Source organism: Manis pentadactyla, chromosome 1 (genome assembly GCF_030020395.1).
Source record: "Manis pentadactyla isolate mManPen7 chromosome 1, mManPen7.hap1, whole genome shotgun sequence".
Classification (NCBI taxonomy): domain Eukaryota; kingdom Metazoa; phylum Chordata; class Mammalia; order Pholidota; family Manidae; genus Manis; species Manis pentadactyla.
In genome coordinates, this window is record NC_080019.1 from 104,680,540 (window position 1) to 104,700,750 (window position 20,211).

Here is a 20,211-nt window from a genome sequence, read left to right on the forward strand (position 1 = left end):
AAGATAAGTTGCTTCACTCAAGGAACAAACAGATTAATTTGGGAAAGCAACCTGTAAATATCATTGCAAATAATTTAAATAAAAGTATGAAAGATTGGCTGTGAAAATGTGGAAGTGGCAGGAAATAAGTCTATCTTGTAGATTTTTTATGAGGTTCATACTACTGGTTGTAAGATAAATTCTAGCCAAAATAAGCAGGCGACGAGAGGCAACAAAGGGCCAGGCAGTTTATTTGAGCTCAATTCCCGGGCAAGGTTCCCTGATCTGGCTATCACAGATCAGGGAAGTTGAGCCCAGGAGAGGAGGCGGGGAGTTTTTAAGAGAACAGGGAAGGGAGGGGGAAGTGGACCACGCTAGGGGTAGGTGGGGAATTTTTTATTGGCTCAGGGTCAGGTGATAGACAGCCAGAGGTCTCCTTCTTCTGGATGGAGGGGTCTGCATCTGGGGTTTGTCAGCACGTCATGGGACTTGAATCCAGGAAAAGCTGTTCGTTCCTTCCCCATACGGCACAGAGCTACTTGGAGCTGTCTCTGCTCCGCCTGCATTGTCTTCGCCCTTCTCCCTCCAGTGCCTCCAGTCTTACACTAGTAAATCAATAACCAGATAACTATGATAAAAAGTTTTTCTAAAACGAAGAACACTGGACACTTTAAATCTTTTTTTGTTGTCCTGTTTTGTACCTGGCCAGGTAATTAGATTAAGAGTAAGAAAGATCTCATAGAACTTGGTATCATAAAGCTCAATTCATAATTCAAGTACCTTTGACAAAATGTATTATAGGCATGTTTACTTAGTAATTTGTTACTAGAATATAGTGAATAGTTGTTAGTGATTTAGCTCTCTAGGTGTGAATGTAATAGCAAATAATAATAATGCTAATATTTTCTACTTATCATGTTAAACTCTCTACTAAGTGCTTTATATCTATTTTTTCCATTAAATCCTTTCAACAACATGATGAGCCAGGTACTATTATTATTACTACTTTATAGATGATGAAACTAAGCATAGAGATGTTAACTAACATCAAGGGCAGATAAGCAAGGTATTAGTACATGGAAAAGATGAGATATAAACCCAAGGTTGACTGACTCAAAGATGGGCTTTTAACCACTGTATTTTACCTAAATAAAGGCAAAATAAAGCTCAACATGCTTACATCTGAAAAGTCACTAACAAAGGATATAGACTCAGGCTAACATACTATAATTTGGGCATAGTCACTCATATGTTTCTTTGAAAATAAAATTCAATATCTTTTGTGTTGTTTTTCCCTGAGACATTTGACCTGCTCAATCCCAGTTGTACAATTTTACTCAATTTATGTACTCATTTTGAACTTGTGTCAAATCAGGTAGTAATTTTAGGATAAAAAGGAATGCATTGTTTGAGAGAAACCGAGATGGAGATTGATGAAGAAAAATCAAATAGTAGATACAAAATATTTGTTGTGGGCTAAACTATATAATAAAGTCAGAGGAACTAGTTGATAGTCACTTTTTTTTCCTGCTTCTCAGAAAAATTTACATATGCGTTTTTGCCAAGAGTCACACCTTGGTTGAATTTTGGGTTTAACGTTCCCATTTCTCTTCTCACATATGCCCCTTGAATTACTTTTAAGGGCCATGTGTTGTTAACACTTTCTTGAGTCCCTTGTGAGCTTTGATTTTGGGATTGCCCTCTGTGGCCCAGTATATCAGTGTGATCACTTCCATATTCCCATTTTGCTGGGACTGCCTGGCTTCTCTCAGGACCTAGAAACCTAGTTTTACATTTTTACCAAAAACTGCATGTTAATTATTGTATTTATGTTTGTTTCCAGTTGTTGCTATAATAAACTACCACACTTTTGATGGCTAAAATAACAAGTTTATTGTGTGGTACTTCTGGAGGTCAGAAATCTGAAATGGGTTTACATGGCTAAAATCAATGTGTTGAAATGCCTCTTTCTAGAGGCATTGGAGGAGAATTTGTTACTGCTTTTTCCAGCTTCTACAGGCTGCCTGCATTGCTTGTCTCATGGCTGCCTCTTCCTACCTTTTATTTCATTGTCACATCTGCTTCTTGACTACATCTTTCCAAATGAAGACCTTGTAATTACATTGGACCCATCTGGGTAATCTAGGATAATCTTTCATCTCAACATCCTTAAATTAATTACACCTGCATACTCTTTTTGCATGTGTAGGAAACAAGTTTTGGTAATAAGAATGTAGATGTTCTTGGAAGGACTATTATTGTGTCTATCACAGGACCCTTTATTTGGGATCATCTGTCCCTAAAAACTGTGTGACAAAGTTTGGAAGAAAAGTTACGTTTGCAACTTGCAAAATTTGAACAACATTCTTTTCAGTTATAATTTGCTCCAAATAATCACTCTAGTTCTGTCTGACTCTTTCTATTCTCTTTTTCCTTTGTGTCAAATGTTTGGAATGACTTGTCCCTTTTTCCTGTGCTTTCTGCCTCTTTGAAATGCATTTCTGCACTGAAAACATGAAACAAGGAATGCTTGCTTTTGGTTGCTTGATGTTACAACATTTGCTTCACTGAAAATTTGTAAAATATCCCTTCATTAATCTCTATTTTCATTTTCACAGGGAATCTTTCACATAAAAGCCATTTTACTGTTATAGAAACAAGGAAAATAGTGAGAACATTTTTTACTCTTAATAAAGATCAAAAATACCTTTGTTTTCATCTTAAAAAATTTTTAAATGAAATGATGGACACGCAAATAATATTTTTCATTTTATTCAAGAAAAAAAGTATTAACCTAGCCTTTTTCTGTGAGTAGTTGTGCCACTGAGCCCTTATCAACTGAACACTATGAAACCTTGATACTTATACCTGGAAATTTGTCTAGATTTATCATAAAAGAGCCTCAACATTTATTTAGTTAGGTTCAACCAACAGCTGCTTAGTGAACTAGCAGTGAACACAGTGAACCTGCTGTGAACTAGACATTACACTATAAACTAGTACTGCAAATATAAATAAGAGAAAGACCCTGCCTGAAAGAGATTTATATTCCAAAACAGCATTGAGATTCTATTCAAATGTAAGAGCAGCACCTTGCCCAGTGGGGACACCAACAAAAATAAGTCTGGTCCCTGAACTGGGGAGATCAGATCTAACATGAAAGGTACACACATGGATAAGAAAGACAATGTGAGTCTATGTGTAAGTGGAAGAGCATTAACAGGGTCAGCAGGCAAGTGACCTCACAGGATTGGATGGTGTGAACTAATTTACTATAGTCCAGAGTGTGTTTGTTACCCTTGTAAGTCCAGGAGTTAGACAATAGCAATGCAATCAGGAGAGATGATCAACCTCTTCAACAAGGAAATTTTGACTAAATTCTGGACACTAATGGATAAATCATTAAAGACATTCTTTTCCCATAGTCAGAATGTTCATATTCTAACTTATTCCCTTTTGAATGATAAGGAACAATATCAAAGACATATAGATCTACTATGGGTTGTATATTTACTCATTTAATCCTCAGCACAAGCTCATAAGGTAGGAAATATCCTCATTTTACAGGTAGGAAAAATGAGACATAGGGAGGTTCAGTAATTTGCTTAATTTATGGCCAGGAAATGAAAGAATTAGGATTTGAATCCAGTTTGGTTTTAAAGTTGACACTTGTAAATTTCATGCTGTATTGCCTAAAGAGTCTTTGGAAAAATTTGGGAAAAAATGTTTTCTTTATGTAGGTTATTATTACTGATTAAACTATAAGTATTTCAGGGAGACACACCTCTCCACATTATGTGTTATTTAAATAGTTTAAACTTTCAGAGGGAAACCTTGTTTCTCGGGTCTTATTTCTCATACATGCAGATATGCGTTGAATAAGAAGCAGAACAATAGAGATGTGAACCAAGTGTTGTGGAAACAAAACAGAGAGATATAAATATTGTTTGAAAGCCATGTCAATAGACATTTGTGAATTAATGAATAACTCATCTCTACACCCCAATTAGCTGGTAGTAAAATGCCTCAAACTGATGGAAGCAATAGCATATCTTGATAAGAACTTCATGTTTAATTTTTCTTTAATATAATATAATATAAAAATATTTAATTTTTCTCATCACAGGATTTATCTGAAAGATTCTCAGTACCATCCAGCTCTAAAATCAGTTATGCTTCCACAAAAAACTCTTCCATTTCCTTGTGTATATAAAGTTTTTTGTCTTAATTGCGGAGTTAATGTTATTTCCCGCTGTAGCTATTACACTAATCTCTGTGTACAATTTGCTTATTACAGTAAAGCTTGGCTATCTGGAGACTAGGATCCTGAAATCTCAGGCTTTGGTCCAAATTTGAAGACAATGGAGAAAACATGCACACACACACCATCACTTCTGCCCATTGCCTTTTTATCATGAAGACTTGTTTCCTGTAGACATTTGAAATAAACAAATGAACAATCCTGGATGAAGTGAAGACCTCAAGGTTACAGCACTATGTGGAAACTGATATAAGTTCTTTGGGAGGGAAAAAGGTAGAATAAAGTTTAAATAAATGGAGATGTGTGTGTGTGTGTGTGTGTGTGTGTGTGTGTTTGTGTGCGCACGCGCGCGCAAAAAGAATAGCAAGAAATATTTAAAAGGAAACAGGAAAGAAGAGAAGGAAGAAAAGAGCAAAGGAAATTAATAGCATCTTTTCTCTTACAAATGTTGGGGGAAATGATGGTAAGCAGAAGATGGGTCAGTATTTTGTTTAGGGAATCCTAATTAAAAACAATATAAAAAGGCCAGAGGGGCAGGTTAACCCAGCAAAACTACAGCAGGAAAGGTCTAGATATTGGAGATGAGTGGAGGGTTAGGAAAAATGCTCAGTCTCCAAGAATCAGAGGCCAAGATTACAATCAGTATGGACATCAGTATTGGGACCAAAGAGCAAGATGGATTAGAAGCAAACTGAGATCTAAGGTAACAGAGAGAAGAGTTCTGTGTAACAGCTTATAATTCAGCAGCCTTCGGGAGTTTCTTTTGGGTCCTCAGAAGTTTTTGCAATGGGAGGTACATAAGTTTTTACAGAGTCAATGATGGGTTTACCTGCAGCTGCACTAGTGATTTGTAACTCCGGGGGAAAAGTGTATTCTCAACTCTGGGCAAAATAAACCTGCGAAGCCCAAATCAGTCAAGGGGAAAAAATAAAGTGGGGGAAACCCGTTTGTTGCTTACAAGAAGCCTGGTTCTGATCGCTCCTTGGCTGCTGTTCTTGCTTGCCCACTTCTCTCGTTTCTAATGGGGAGGCCCCCAAAAAACCTCTCCTGTCCTTGCACACGCTCACCTCTACACCCCCCTTGTAATCACCTATTGATATGGAGATGCACTATGACCAAGCAAGAGATTCTGGAAATCGCAATTTTAACCACATGATTATACAATAATGAAGTAATTGAAGACTATGAACAGCAGGTACTCAAAACAGTGGTGGGCATAGCTACAATAAATATGCAATAAGATGATGTAATTCGGAGGGGGAAGAAACCTGGGGCAAAATACCTCTGAAACTGAAATCAGTCAAGGGGAGAAATAAAGTTAAACAAAAACATTTATTTCTTACAAGCAGTAGTCCCACCTTCCTCTTGACCTGGTTGCAGCAGCAGAGAGTTCCACCCAACCTCTCTGATCCAGATAAACCCTAGTACACCCATGTAATTACATATTGATATGTAGATGACCACTTCTTTCCATCCCTTGAAACACCTATTGATATGCAGATGCACTAAAGCCAGGTGAGAGATTCTGGAAATACTGCAATTTTACCCACAGCTGAGATACTTCCTAAATCTCAAATTTCCATTTCCTAACAGTATAGCAGATGGTGTGTGTGCGCGTGTGTGTGAACAGCATACATACATCAACACTGCTAGCTTCCTGATATCATTGACATTTTAATGCAATTTGCCTTAAAAGTACTATCTCTTCATGAAATGGTTGAAACCACCCATCACACGTATAATCAACTCAAAGAAGGCTGAGATAGCATGTTCAGTAACTGTGGCTTAAGACACAGCTGCCTCAGGCCATGTCATTACCCCTATTAAACCACATGGTCAGTCATTATACTACTTTCTTGTATATGCTCAATTCCATTAGATTTTCTCTCTTCAAAGCAAACTATAATCCTGGTTAAATCCATCACTTGGCAACTCCATGCCCATCTGTGTGCAGCTGAATGTGGTTGAAGAAAGCATTTAGCTACACTCTAAAATTCAATAAAACAAACCTCAAGTGAGTCCTTAATATCATGTCACAATAATATTATACTTCTATAATTTAATTACTTTCTTACTTTTTCAAAGTGGGAGTCACCTAAATTCTTGCTACTCAAAGCATGGGCCATGGGTCTACAACATCACCCGGGAGCAGTTTAGAAATGCAGATCTTAGGCCTCATGCCAGGCGTTCTGAATCCAATTCTGCATTTTAATAAGATTTCCTGGTAATTTGTATGCACATTAAAGTTTGAGAAACACTGATCTCTTGATGCCTCCCTTACTTTGCTCTAACCACACTGGCTTCTGGCTGTTCCTAAAACAACCGGGCACCCTCCTGCTTTCCTGTCTTTTCACTGGCTATTCCCTCTGTCTGGAATGCTCCTCTCAGATATCCATATGGTTAATTCTACCATCTCCTTTAAACTTTGTTTGAATATCACTATTTCATTGGGTCTCAACTTGACCACCCTATGTCATTCTAACTCATTCTTCTTGTCATACTTCATCACCCCTTTATGCTCTACATTTTTCATTTCCTTTGCATGCATCACTTTCTAACATACTATGTTTGTTCTTATATGTTATATATATCTAATAACCATTTGAGGGTATTTTTTTCTGTCTTACCTTTCTTGAACATAACACCATAAGAGCAGGGCTATTTACCTGTTCAGTTCACTGATATATTCCAATCCCCTGTGACCTGGCATGGCTTATATAGGCACTCAGTAAATACTTGCTGAATAAGTAAGAAGCAGACAATGTGGAAAAGAAATATCTGGATCTAAGCCCAACCAATAGCCCTTTGGTTGAGGCTGCAGTGGCATTTGGTGACATTTAAGTATCCTCAACTGCACAAGAGACTGATAGGGTGAAATCATCATTCCCAACTTTGTTGTTTTTGTGTAGTTCAAGCATCTTTCATGAAAATTTCTTCATACAGAAAGATACACAAAAGTGTGTCTTCTTCTCTGACCTAACTTTTTGTTCATTCCCTCCTTTTTCCAAGCCCCTAGGATTCCCTGATCAAAATATTCCTTTATGTTCTGAACATTTTCTGAATATTTTCTCAACTTCCTTTTTCTAAATGAAAATTGTTTATTGCCTGAGGTTAACATGTGCTTGGCAGAACCCTCACTGGGAAGATGTTTATACTTTCATAACCTACTAACCTCAGGTAGTATTGGTGTCCCTCTTGTTCCCATTAGTTGCTTTCAGACCATTGTTCCTTTCAAGCTGCCCAACTCCCTGCTCGTAGATGATCTCACTCTTTCCCCTGCACTGCTGTCACTAACCTGCTGATCATCCCTTCTCACTATTGAGTGACAATGGCAAGGTTCACGGTGTAAGTCCAGACAGAGACTTCAGTTCTCTGGTCTATGTGACATCCAGATCCTCAGTAATTATCTCTATCTTTTCACCTAAGCCACCGAACTTCCATGGTTACAATCTTGACTTGTATTTCCTCAAACTGTTCCATTTGTGAAGTCAGTAATTCAAACATCTCATTCTTGGATGACAACTTCCTAACTTCAAATGATCTTGCTCATCTACTTCTACTACCAGCTTTCTAGCCCCATCAGATTTTCCAGACAACGAATGACTCTCTCAGCCTTCTACCTCTCAGTCATCTTCTGCTGCCAGTTCCATCTCCCATTTATTCAATGTAGAGCCTATCATCCACAATTTTAATCACCCTTTTGCCAACCTTGCCACTTACCGAGTCAATCTAAAAACCTGAATGAACCCAACTAAAAAGCCCCTCCTTTTCTAATTTCTAGAATCCTGCCTGAGAGAACCATGCCATTAAGATTTCTTCTCACTCTGAATTCATGTTCATCATAAACTGATTCCTTAGTACTGCTTGGGAATCTATTATGTTTTATACTCAGATCGTTTTCCATTACCTGCAACAATTATTTCATTTCTCTAAATCCTGCTTTCAGCATCCTGGGATATGATATTGCCTCCTAATTTGCCAAGAAAAAAGGAGTAGGTTTGGCTTTCTTAGGAAGGTTCTGTGACTCTAAATGGCATTCTTTTCCACCATCCTGCCTCAGATGAGGTTTCCTACTATCACTTCATAATTTCAAATCACCCTTTCTTCTTTTTCTCTCTTTCCATACATATAATTTACTTGAAACTTCCTACATCAATGTTCCATACCAAGTCCTAAGAGCTCTCCATTGCTCATTCTTATATCACTAGAATCTAGCACAGCATTTGGCACATAAGGTAAGCACTCAGTGAATAGATGGATGAATGACATTCTACTGTACACTGTAATTACAGTAATGGCCACTCTTTATGTGTCTGTAACAGCACCACATGCTTTTGGACATTACTTTTCAGGAGGCCTAAAAGACAGACATTAATGCTCCTGTGATAAACAAAGGAGTAAAGGCTCCATGAAGTTAAGTCCTGGGTACACACTGTATGGTGGAAGTGTGGCATAGGGGGTGCACAGCCATTTGCTTCCCAGTACACTGTCCTGAAGGCCTTCAGTCTATCAGCCTTGGGCATGTGGAAATGAAAAACACTACCTTCTTCCTTGACAAGCTCATAAGCTGGGAGAACAGCCTAACTATATTATTACAATAACATGGGATGACAGGTAGAACATAGCTAAAGAAAGCTTGTTAAGAGACTACACGTGCTGAGGACCCTGTTGTGTCATTAGACTAGTAGAAACAATCAAAGGAAGAATCCTAGGACATGATGTGGCCTCCTAATTTGCCAAGAAAAAAGACTTTATTTATCTGGTGATAAGCTAAGCCTTGTGACATTAAAATAAAACTCCATCTCTCACAGAATGCTCTGAGCATAAGTTAGGCCTCACAGAATTAATTCTACATCAAAAATTACAAAGAAAAAATAAAGAACTCAAAACATAAAAAGATCGCACTTTTTTAAAAACTAAAAGGAAAAAAGCAGAACAAGGAAAGAAAATTTGTACACACATTTACGGAAGATGTAAAAACCTAATGGCAGGGTGGCAATGACCATGTGTGACAGTGAGGAGAGCAGGCCAGCCCTTGGAAGCACAGAATGGGTTTTAGTACTCATCCTGTAATTCCCTCCTGTGTGACTTCTTTAGATCTCTGAGTTATCTGTTGAAGAAGGCAACAATAACAAGTGCTTAATAATAGTACCAACCTCATCTAGGGTTCTTGAGAGAATGAAATGATGTGTTAACATGTCCTTTGCTTAACAAGTGTGTAATAAATGGTGGCTTTATTATTAATCAATGAAATGTGTATCTGCCTAATGTAGATGTTTTTTTCTCTAATTCTGTCAGAAGCATTTGTAAAGTTTTAGCTATGAGGATTCTGAGTCAATGTAGGTGTGGGTGGGGAACAGGCATTTCTATTTTGCTAAAGCTCGGCAGAGGATGGTGATGCACAGCCAAGGTAGAGCTACTAATTCAGCCTTCATGTGCACAGTGATTTTCAACTTTGTGCATTAGGAGCACCTGGTTAGCTTCTTGGATATGCAGATTCCCAGGCTCCACTCCACTGCATTTGTGATCAGCAGGTCTAGAGTGGGGCCCAGGAACAATATGGTGAGAAAGCAGGATGCAAACCATATTTTGAAATACACTGGTCCTGACCATACTCTGTATTAATGGTTCCCTGTGAATGAATTTGAAGGTCTGGCACATACTCACTGGAAGGCTAAAATATTTTTATGAACACATATTGACTAAATTATGTGATTTTTTTAAAGTAACCATTTAATCAGTAAAATTCAAAACTTTTAAACAGAAAAGTTCAAACTTTACAGTAAAGTAAACTTGACTGATTCAAACAGACACATAACTCAGAAAGTAAGAGTTTGCTCTTCCAAATCATTTGGAAAACTATGTCTCTAAGACTTTATGGTACTTCTTTTTCCACAGATGTCAATTTTGCCCACAGTGTGTAGAAAGTGAGTACAAAGAGTAAGGCAGCAGAAGGCTGGTAACTGAGGCTGGAAGCACTATCAGTTGTTGTAGTCAAGTAATCTGGAGTCTGTGTTTTCTGTGCAGAGAGGAAACCTTTGTGAGGTAGGACTAGGCCAGGAGGCTCTAACAAGCTTTGTGGAAGAGAAATTGTCCAAACTGCCCTCTTCCTGCTAAAAAGCTTAATAAGATGCCTCTTACAGCCTCAGCATAGTTCAGAGGGGTTCATAAAGAGTCAGGAGGAACAGAGAAGAGAGCATGTGTAGCGGAAAGGCCTTTCCCAGGCAATAAGAGGCTGTGGCTGGCATTTTTCAAAACTTTTGGAAGAGCAAATCTTCTTAGACCCAGAACTATGCAGACAATACAGTAGCTATAGTTATAGAAACACCACTGATAAAGCCTCCAGAGAGTCTGAAAGTAAGGCAGCTCTATTTAGGGAGTATGAGAATCCTCTACTAGCAAGATTGACTAACCTTGGTTCTGGTCTAAGAGGAGACATTAAAAGTGTGGGATGCAGAAGAGGTCAGCAAATGGCAGCATGAGATGAGGACGAAGAGGATACAAAGGGTCTGAAACAACTATTTTGACTCCCCTGGCAAAGGGTTTCAAGAGACTTAAGTGCACATGTAAAGTGTAATTATTTGCAGTTTTTTATATACATTTCATACATTGATAGTTTTTTAATATGGTGTATGGCTCTTTTTTAGTCCATGTTTTCTGTTATACTAATTCTTTTGTTTCTTCATATATTTCCATATAGCTGGTTACCCTAAAAAGCTTATTCCTTGGTAATTGTGCTGCTTTTTATACAGGCACAGTCCAACTGCCAGCAGTTTTGCGATTCTGACTAAAGAGGTCCATTTGGGTATATTTAAAGAGAAGGAGGGAATTGACTCTCTTTGTATGTAGTAATTGCTTCAAAATTCTGTGAGCTAATTGGTAGTTGTTAGAAAATATCATTGTTTTAGAGCTTCCAATTATGGCAAGCATTTTGAAGAATCTTGGAAGTTACTCATGCAAAAGTTGAAGTTTCCTCTGGTGGTGATGATGGCAAGGGTTGTGAAGGAAAGGAAAACCTTGAGTCATTTTATCACATGTTCAATAAACAGGGATATGACCAGAAGGTCAGTGGGTGACAGCAGCAAAATAAAGTGGTACCAAATATTACACATCAAATGAAGAAAGATTTTGCACTGAAGAGAATAAGTGATCCATCTGGAGGAAGCAATGGTGAGCTATGGGAGTGCCAAAGTGCCTTTTGCTCTTTTAGGTAGCAGAAAGGGCGCGTGCATATGAACAGGCAATACTTGACAGGTCTTCAGGGTAATCTATGCCTCAACTTGGTTTTGGTTAGTGAAGGAAGTTTAAGGCAACACTGAGTGAAAAAGATGTAGATAAATATGTTTTCCACAGATCTAGGGTTCTATAGAGCACTAGGATGGACTGAGAGGGAAATTAACTTAAAAAAAAGAGTCAAACATAAGAAATATGTTTGTGAATAGTGAGACTGACAAAAGTAGTTTCCTATAGTGTCTTTCATTTGTCCGGTGACTAAGGATAACAATGGTAAGGGACACAACTAAAATGACAGTCTTTGAGGCTGTTATCATAAGAAGATAGATAGCCTTACCTGTCTATTAGATTCAGCCTATGTATAGTATGTTTCTGAGTGCTTTTGCTGTTTTGGTTTGGTGTGGTTTGTTTTGGATTTTGATTTGTTTTTTATTGGTGAATTGTCCCTATAGGCAATAGCAGGAAAATATTTGGCTATTGAAATTTTTAACCTTTAGGTATAGTCCCAGTTGCTCAACACTCTGAATAAGCTCTTCAGGACATTGGACTTGAATAAAAATAGTAATGAATTGCAGTTCTTTATGGGTGGTTGTAGGGTATTAGTTCAACCCTGAATGCTTACCTCATTATTTCATTTAACTCGTAAATAATTCAGCAACTTGGATATCATAACTCATTTGCATAATGAGGCTAAAATAACATTTTCAGCAGGAGAGACATGCAAGCCTCTGATCCTCTTCTTGACAGGAGGAATGCATTGGGAGGATAATCACTTGTGCCTGAAGTTCTGGTCAAAGTCAGATATAGAGAAAGTCTGGAGAAAAGTGTGCCCTGCTGTCACATCAGCAATAGTAAAGCATTCTCTTCAGAAAACAATCAAGGCTTTGATGGTTCAGGAATACCCTTTTCTCAAAACACCCTAACACGTATTTGAAACAGTGAGGAACCTTGTTATTTTTACATTCATCACAGAACACAGAAACCTGATAAATATGCAGGCTGATAAGGAAGTATATGGTCTTAGTATCATTGACATTAAATGATTGATAATTAAAAAAATAATCATGGTAGTAAAAGCTCAAAGGGTTATAGAGCAACTTGTGAAGAAGGTGACTGAAGAAAGAACAACACCACTCAGCAAAATCAGTGTGGCCCTTTATTTGATAGCTATATCTAAATTATACTGCCTGGGAAGTCACTCTGCTTTATGCATTATTGTATCTTTACTTTAAAAAAAGAGCAAACGATCTAACATTTGACATCAGATGGAAGAAAAAGTCAGTATGCTGCCTGACTGATGTCTGGCACCATCTGCAATGCAGAGTTCTTTTTTTTTTTTGCTATCAGTAGTTCATTTTTTTATTCAAAAATATTTACAAAGTATTACATGTGCAAGATAACCCACATCCCAGGAAGGATCACAAATTTTTTAAAAAGAAAAAAATGCTATAAATCATTTTTCAAATAGTGTAGATGAAAAATGCATAAAAATCACTATGAACAATATAGTGAAGCCTGCAATAAAGATACTACACATAGAGTGCCAAAGACGTTCAGAAGAAAAGTACTGCTTCCATTTTCTGGGGAAAAGGAAGAGGTTTCATAGAAGTGGGCTAATTGAGCTGAATTCTGTGTTTTTTGGCTTGAGAGTATTGGGTTGAAAAAGGGAAGGAAGTTCATAGAAAGGAAATGCTCCAGGAGAATAATTAAGACTTGCAGGCTGCAAGTATGCAAATCATTGAATCTACCAGGAAAGATGCTCGAGGTGGTTAGTAGAAGTTGACATAAGAAATTGATGCTTAACATAATTCATGGAGGACATTGCTCCCACATTCTCTCCTACTTTGTACATTGGATTTATTAAGAACATAAAGTAATAAAGGTGCCATATTTGAAATTTTTATCAAACTGAAATAATTCATCCTTCTTGCCTCTGCAAAAATGAGGTCTGGTCCAGAACAATGAAAATGGCCCTTCAGTGGACATTTAGTCCAACACAGTCAGTTACATTTAATCCGGTTCCTTCCTCCACATGCAATCTTTAAAAGATATTCCTATTAGGGGTTCCTTCTAGGCTTTAGGTTACCTCTCTGCACCCAGAGGAGCAAACATCTAGCACCTTCTAATGATCAAAATGTTTTAGTTAGCTTTAAGTGTCTGTTAAATAAATAAGCAGAATCATAGCATAAGAATATGGATGGAAGGTAAAACTTTCCTTTTCTAATTACATCACAAATGTTGAGTTTTTCTAATACACTTTCCTTTGTGAAAATATTAGGATAAATATGAACCTGCTACTTCAAGCTTGCAATTTGATTCATGAATTTAAAAATCATAATTATTATTTTAGGTATCAAATATAGTACTTTTATTTCTCTGAAGCAGAGAAAATGAGAAAGAAATGTAAGAGGGTAATTATCCCCAACTTGAATCCTAAGTACTTAAATCATCTCTTGTTTCCTTTGCATTAAATATTTATATTGATTTCCTAATACCGTAAGGGGATACTTAATACCTCTGTTTATATATAAATGACTAGAAGAACACTTTTATACTTTTGGCTGAAGTAGATTATTAAGAAATAGGCACTCAATATCATACAAGGAAGTATTTTGTTCTTTAACATAGTCCATAAATTATAATTGAGCATATTTAAAATAAAACAGTTTTCCATTATAAACAGGGATATACATTCTGAACTATCTTTGCTATTTTAAATTTAAGCCAATCATCTAAAGAATGGCATTTTCCTATAGCAGGTCTTGCTTTGTTTTTCTCCTAAATCTATTTGAAATTTTTTTTTTTTTTTAAAGATTTGGTTTTAAAACTCCATTTGATTTATGGATCTCAATCTTCTCACCTTTTATCGACCTAAATCTTAAATATATTTTTTTCTCAATGAAGTTACTATATCCCATTTCATATTTCTCTTCTAAACATGTCAGTTCTCCTCTAAATTAAGAAAAAAAAACTTAATTTCTTTGACTCCACTACCTTTTAGAGTTAAAGGCCTAATGTTTCTTCCTTTATGGATGATATAAATTTTTATGGTTTATCTTTTCATTTACATCAGTTCATTCATTTGTTCATCTATTTATTCAAAACAAATATCCACTAAATTTCAATCATTTTTAAGAGCCAAATCAAATACTTTGTTCTTTACAAAGCCTTTTCTGAAGTTCATTACTCTCTCCACCCCCTCAGATGTCCTCGATCCTTTCCTTCTCTGAATTTCCGTTACTCTTTATTCACTTGCATTGTTTTTGTTTCATACTTCAGTTATTCCTATGTGTTTTCTCTAGCCTTCTAATTAAAGACTCTTTGAGGGTAGTGACTCTCCCCTGAATGTCTAATGGATTACTTAGACAATTCCCTTCAATGGCATTCATTAAGCACCTAATATATGCAATGCATTAGTTTCTAGAATTTGTATTTCACCAGGCAGGTTTAGAAAAGGAACTCAAAGTAGCATACACAAATTGAATGAAAACACAGACATGGGAAAGCAGATGTGGTTTCAAAATATCTAATCCACTTTTGTTAGATAGAAAGAACTGGAAAGCAGCTAATGAGAGAAAAACTGGGAGCAGCCATGTGGTAAACTATTATTTGGCTGTACTTTTAAGTGTGCTCAGAATGCTTTTTCACCTCCGCTCTGATAACCATTGTAGGCTTTTCTTATTTTGGCCTCCATTGTATTTATAAATCTTGGTGGATCCCTTACCTGGTGTAAGAGTATGTCACTTGGCCTGAGCTTGGTAAAGTAAATTGTTCCATCTTTAGTAACATAAAGGAGCATGTAATACAAGCCAAATCATTTCAAGCCTTCCATAGGATTTCTATTCTGGAGTTAGTAATTTTCCCTGGGAATTCCAGGTTAAAAGGGCTTATCTGGAGTTGCTGACAGGCATCCTGCCCCAAACATGAAAGAGATACTGCCTGAAAGTAAAGCTGAGGCAAGCCAAAGAGTGAAGAAAAAAAGGAAAGAGAAAAATTTACTGAACCTCAGTCAAGCCTCTGAATATTGTCATGATGAGAGCTGAATGAACCTTAAACTTCTCAGTTACATAACCCCATAAATTATGTGTTTGCTTTTCAGGAGTTTGTTATACTTAACAGGGCTTGAGTTGAGTTTCTGTCAGTTGCACTATAAAGAGAGCGGATGATGTTGAAAGATCATCTACCTTATTACTATAAAGATGGAAGACCATTGAAGATTTTGAGAAAAGTATTAGGTAATCAGTTATATTTTCATTCTATTCATCCATTCTCTGATTAGTCTTCTCAACTCCTATGGTCTTCCCCTTTTTTCTTCAAACTTTTTTCCACAAAATGTGGCTAGATTTACAACATGGATGGACCTAGAGGGTGTTATGCTAAGTGACATAAGCCATGCAGAGAAAGACAAATACCATATGATTTCACTTATTTGTGGAGTCTAAAAGCAAAACAAAACAAAATTAACAGAACAGCAGTAGACTCATAGACCCTGAGAAGTGACTGTTGGTTACCATGGGGGAGGGATTAGGGTGGGTAGATGGGGAGGTTGGGGGTGGGGATAAAAGGGCACAAAAAATCTCAGTCACAATACAAGTTGGGTATGGGGATGGTAGTACAGCATGGAGAATATAGCCAATGATTCTGTAACATCTTCCTATGTTGACAGATAGTAACTGCATTAGTGGGAGTGAGGATTTACTAATGTGCGTAACTGTTGAACCACTGTGTTGTGTACTTAAAACCAATATAAGATTGTATATCAATGATACTTCACTAAAAGAAAATGGCTGCTATATTCAAAGGACCTTTCTTGGTTTGTATTTTCCTTGATTTCATAACAGTGGGTAATGACAATAATTTTTTTTCAGCATAGTCCAGGGCTAAATAGAATTGACTTTTTGTCAGAATTTAGTTAGAATCTAGCATTACTGTGTTTTAGTCATGTGATCTTGAACAATGCACTTAAACATGGGGCTTCAATTTTCTCATCTATAAAATGAAGTTAGTAAACCTACCTCATAGTTTAGTTGTGAGGATCAACAAAGATAATACATGGGTAGTGACTGAAATAAAGTGTTCAGTATGGGGTAACCATATGGTATAAAAAGTAAGAAGTGTACTTTCTCATTTTCTCACGGTGGGTAAACACTGATAAAGTAGTTTTGTGAATGTTTTCATATCTTATTTTTACATTCATGTGCAGCATTTTGAATATTTTCTTTAATTAGTGAATAATATCCCAAAGAATTAGTTTCTTCTTTTGAAATATTTCAGATGTAGTCTTCCCTTTCCTTTCCAAGAGCTGCCATATAAGGTCTACGTAATGACCTGGATAGATTTCTTAGCTCATATTGCTTTGTATTCTACTCTGTCATGTATTCTACTATTATATTACTCTTTCTAAAGCATGGATTTTTCCTAAATAAGAACTTACATTGTTTTTCCTACTGCCAACTGTACTAAGTCTAAGTTCCTTTGCTTGATTTGTAAAATTTTCCATAGGATTTAACAACATTACATGCCATTTCTTTATTTGTACTTACTCCATTAGGGTATAATTTACATATAATAAATTTCATCTGTTTTAAGTGTAGCAGTTGATGGATTATGGCAGTTGTATATAGGCTTAGAACCACTACTACAATCAAGATATTGAACATTTCTACTAGTCACAAAGTTCCTTCCTGACTCTTTGCCATCATTGACTACACAGCTCAGGCACTAGGAAACCACTGACCTTCGTTTTATTACTATGGTTTTGCATTTTCTACGACTTCATATCAAGGGGATCATGAAATAAGCAGAAGTCTTTTGTGTTGGACTTCTTTCACTTAGCATATATTGATGGGATTTGTTTTTATAGTGTGTTTTTTTTGTTGCTAAGTAGTATCCTAAAGTATGGATATAACATAATTTGTTCATCTATTCACCATTAATGAATATTTAGTGTGCTTTCAGTTTGGAGTCATTATGAAAAACTATTGCTATGAAAATTTGCAGCCAAATATATCCATTTCTTGTGGTAAATGCTATGAGTGGAATTGCTGGGTTCTTTAACAAGAATATGCTGATTGTTAAAAGAAACCACTAAACTATCTTCCAGAGTAGATGTGCCACCAGCAATATATAAAAATTCCAGCTACCATTTATTCTTCAAATGTTTTTTGGCCCTATTCTGTTGTTTTCTTTTTGGGACTGCTTTATATTATCTGTTTATTTTCTTTTGATTTTCTCTGCTTTTTCCATTGGATAATAACTATTGTTCTACCTTCAACTTCCCTGGCTCTTCCTCAGTTATTTCCATCCTTCACTTTTAAGCTCATCCACTGAATTTTTTTATTTCTTACATAGTGTTTTTCAGTTCCAGAATGTCCTTTGGTTCTTTTTATCATTTATATTTCTCTGTTTTATGTTTCCTATTTTTTATTCATTACAAACATATATTCTTCTACTTCATTGAAGATAGTTATAATGGCTGTTTTAAACTCCTGATTTTCTCATTCCAACATAAAGATTAATATTTAGAGTTTGGTCTTAGCTGATTTCCATTTTTCTTGAGAACACATTCTAATTTCCTGAATTTTTTCTGTCAGGTAATTTTGGATTATATCTTGAACATTATGAATATTAAGTTATGGAGACTCTGAATTTTATAGTTTTTCCTGCAAAGAGCATTATTTCTTTTATTTTAGAAGGAAATTATCTTGGTTGGATTTCAGCTGCAAACTGTTTGGGCAATGACTCCAGTAATAATTCAGATTTGTTTTCTTAAATTGAGTTTTTATGGGTCTATTGCACATGGGTACAATTCAGGAGTCAACCAAAGATGTGAGCAGGCAAAATTTGAGCATCCGCCTATATGTCTATTTTGTTTTCACTGAGATTCCCCATTTTCCTCACTTTCCCCTGGATTCAGTCTTCTGATTCCCCAGACCAAGGGAATCACTGGGGTTCCCATCAAACTGACTGTTTTTAACATCTGCAAAAATAAAAATTCACTCTCTACAACTCCTCTTCTCTGTGTATGGATTCCCTACAAGAATCTGCGTGTTTCTCTTTACTATAATGCACCTTTATGTAGTTGCTTTTTTTTTGTTATAAACACAAAACTGGACAGAGTTTATAGTTGTCTTCAGGAAGGTCAATTTAATAGGATCCTATTCAGCCATTACCAGAATCTAGTCCTTCATATTTCTTTAAAATACTAGTGTTGACCTAGAAGACAAATTTATTCAGGCCATTAGCTCTTTATCCTTTCCTTCACATATTTAACTCAAATTGATTCTATAAGACTAATTAGAAATTCAGTCCTGAATTGAGCTTTTTTAGCTGTAGCTCGGATTTTTTCCCTTTCCCCACCTTCCTTCTCCTTTAGGCTTATTGAAGTTTTAGACAGTTCTTGACATCAAACATACCAACTTCTTTTTAATTCGAAATGCAGAATATGTAAATTCCAGACATTTACCAGTAATCTCCAGCTCAAATAGTTTTCTCCTGAATTCATATTAAATACAAACTTTGAACCAACTAATATTTGAAAGCCATATTCTCATACTTGTTCATTCCTTTTAAGTTCAGGAGGATAGTGTATTATAGTGGTAAGTTAATTGAATTTGGAGGCAGAGGACATAATTTCAACTTTAATTGTAATTCTTTGGATCTAGTAATTTTATCCCCAAGTTTTAGGTTCCCCATCTGTGAATCAGGTATACTAGAAATTCCTACTACTTCGTTAAGATGATACGCCAGGTAGAAAAAGACAAATACCATATGATTTCACTTATTTGTGGAATCTAAAAGCAAAACAAAACAAAATGAACAAAATAGCAGTAGACTCATATAGATATACTTAGAAGTGATGATGTGACTGGTGGTTACCATGGGGAAGGGGTTGGAGTGGGTGGATGGCGAGGTTGAGGGGAATAAAGGGGCACAAAAATTCTCAATAATAATATAAGTTGGTCACAGGGATGGTGGTACAACATGAAAAATATAGTCAATGATTCTGTAACATCTTCCTATGTTGACAGATAGTAACTGCACTAGTTGGGGTGAGTATTTGATAATGTGTGTAACTGTTGAACCACTGTGTTGTATACTTGAAACCAGTATAAGAACAGGTGAGTGAGAGTCCACTTACTGAATAATAATAATAAAAATCTTGACTTATTTGACAACTAAATACATAGTGTATTATAAATATGATTTTAGATTTTTGTAACTGCTTCTACAAATATAAATTTTAAAATAATTACAAAAAAGAATTTCCAAACTTAAGAAAAGAACATTACCTAGATACGCTGTTTGAGATAGTAAAACTCAGGGAAATGAGCAAATGTGGGATCTAAGTCATATGTAATAAAGTACCATTGGCTCTTAAATGAGCAGACTATCTTTGGAATTAGGGTATCATTGCTTTATGAACACATTTGGGGATAATGTATGCCCATTCTAAGCATTATCTCAAAAAGTGGGTCCTATGTTCTCTAATGATTACTTTAATGTGTTTTAAGTAAGGCATACATTTTTAAGAAATGTCTTTCAAGAATATCTGAGCAAATTGCTATGCCTTTATGTGTAATTGTTGGCTGTAGTTAGAGATAGTAGTCTGTAATTATGCCCCCCAAATTGCTATTAGTGAATCAAATTGACCACATCATTCATTTGTTTAACTATATATGGAGAATCGTAATGAGTCAGGCATACTTTTAGGTATTTGGCATAAAGCAATAAACCAA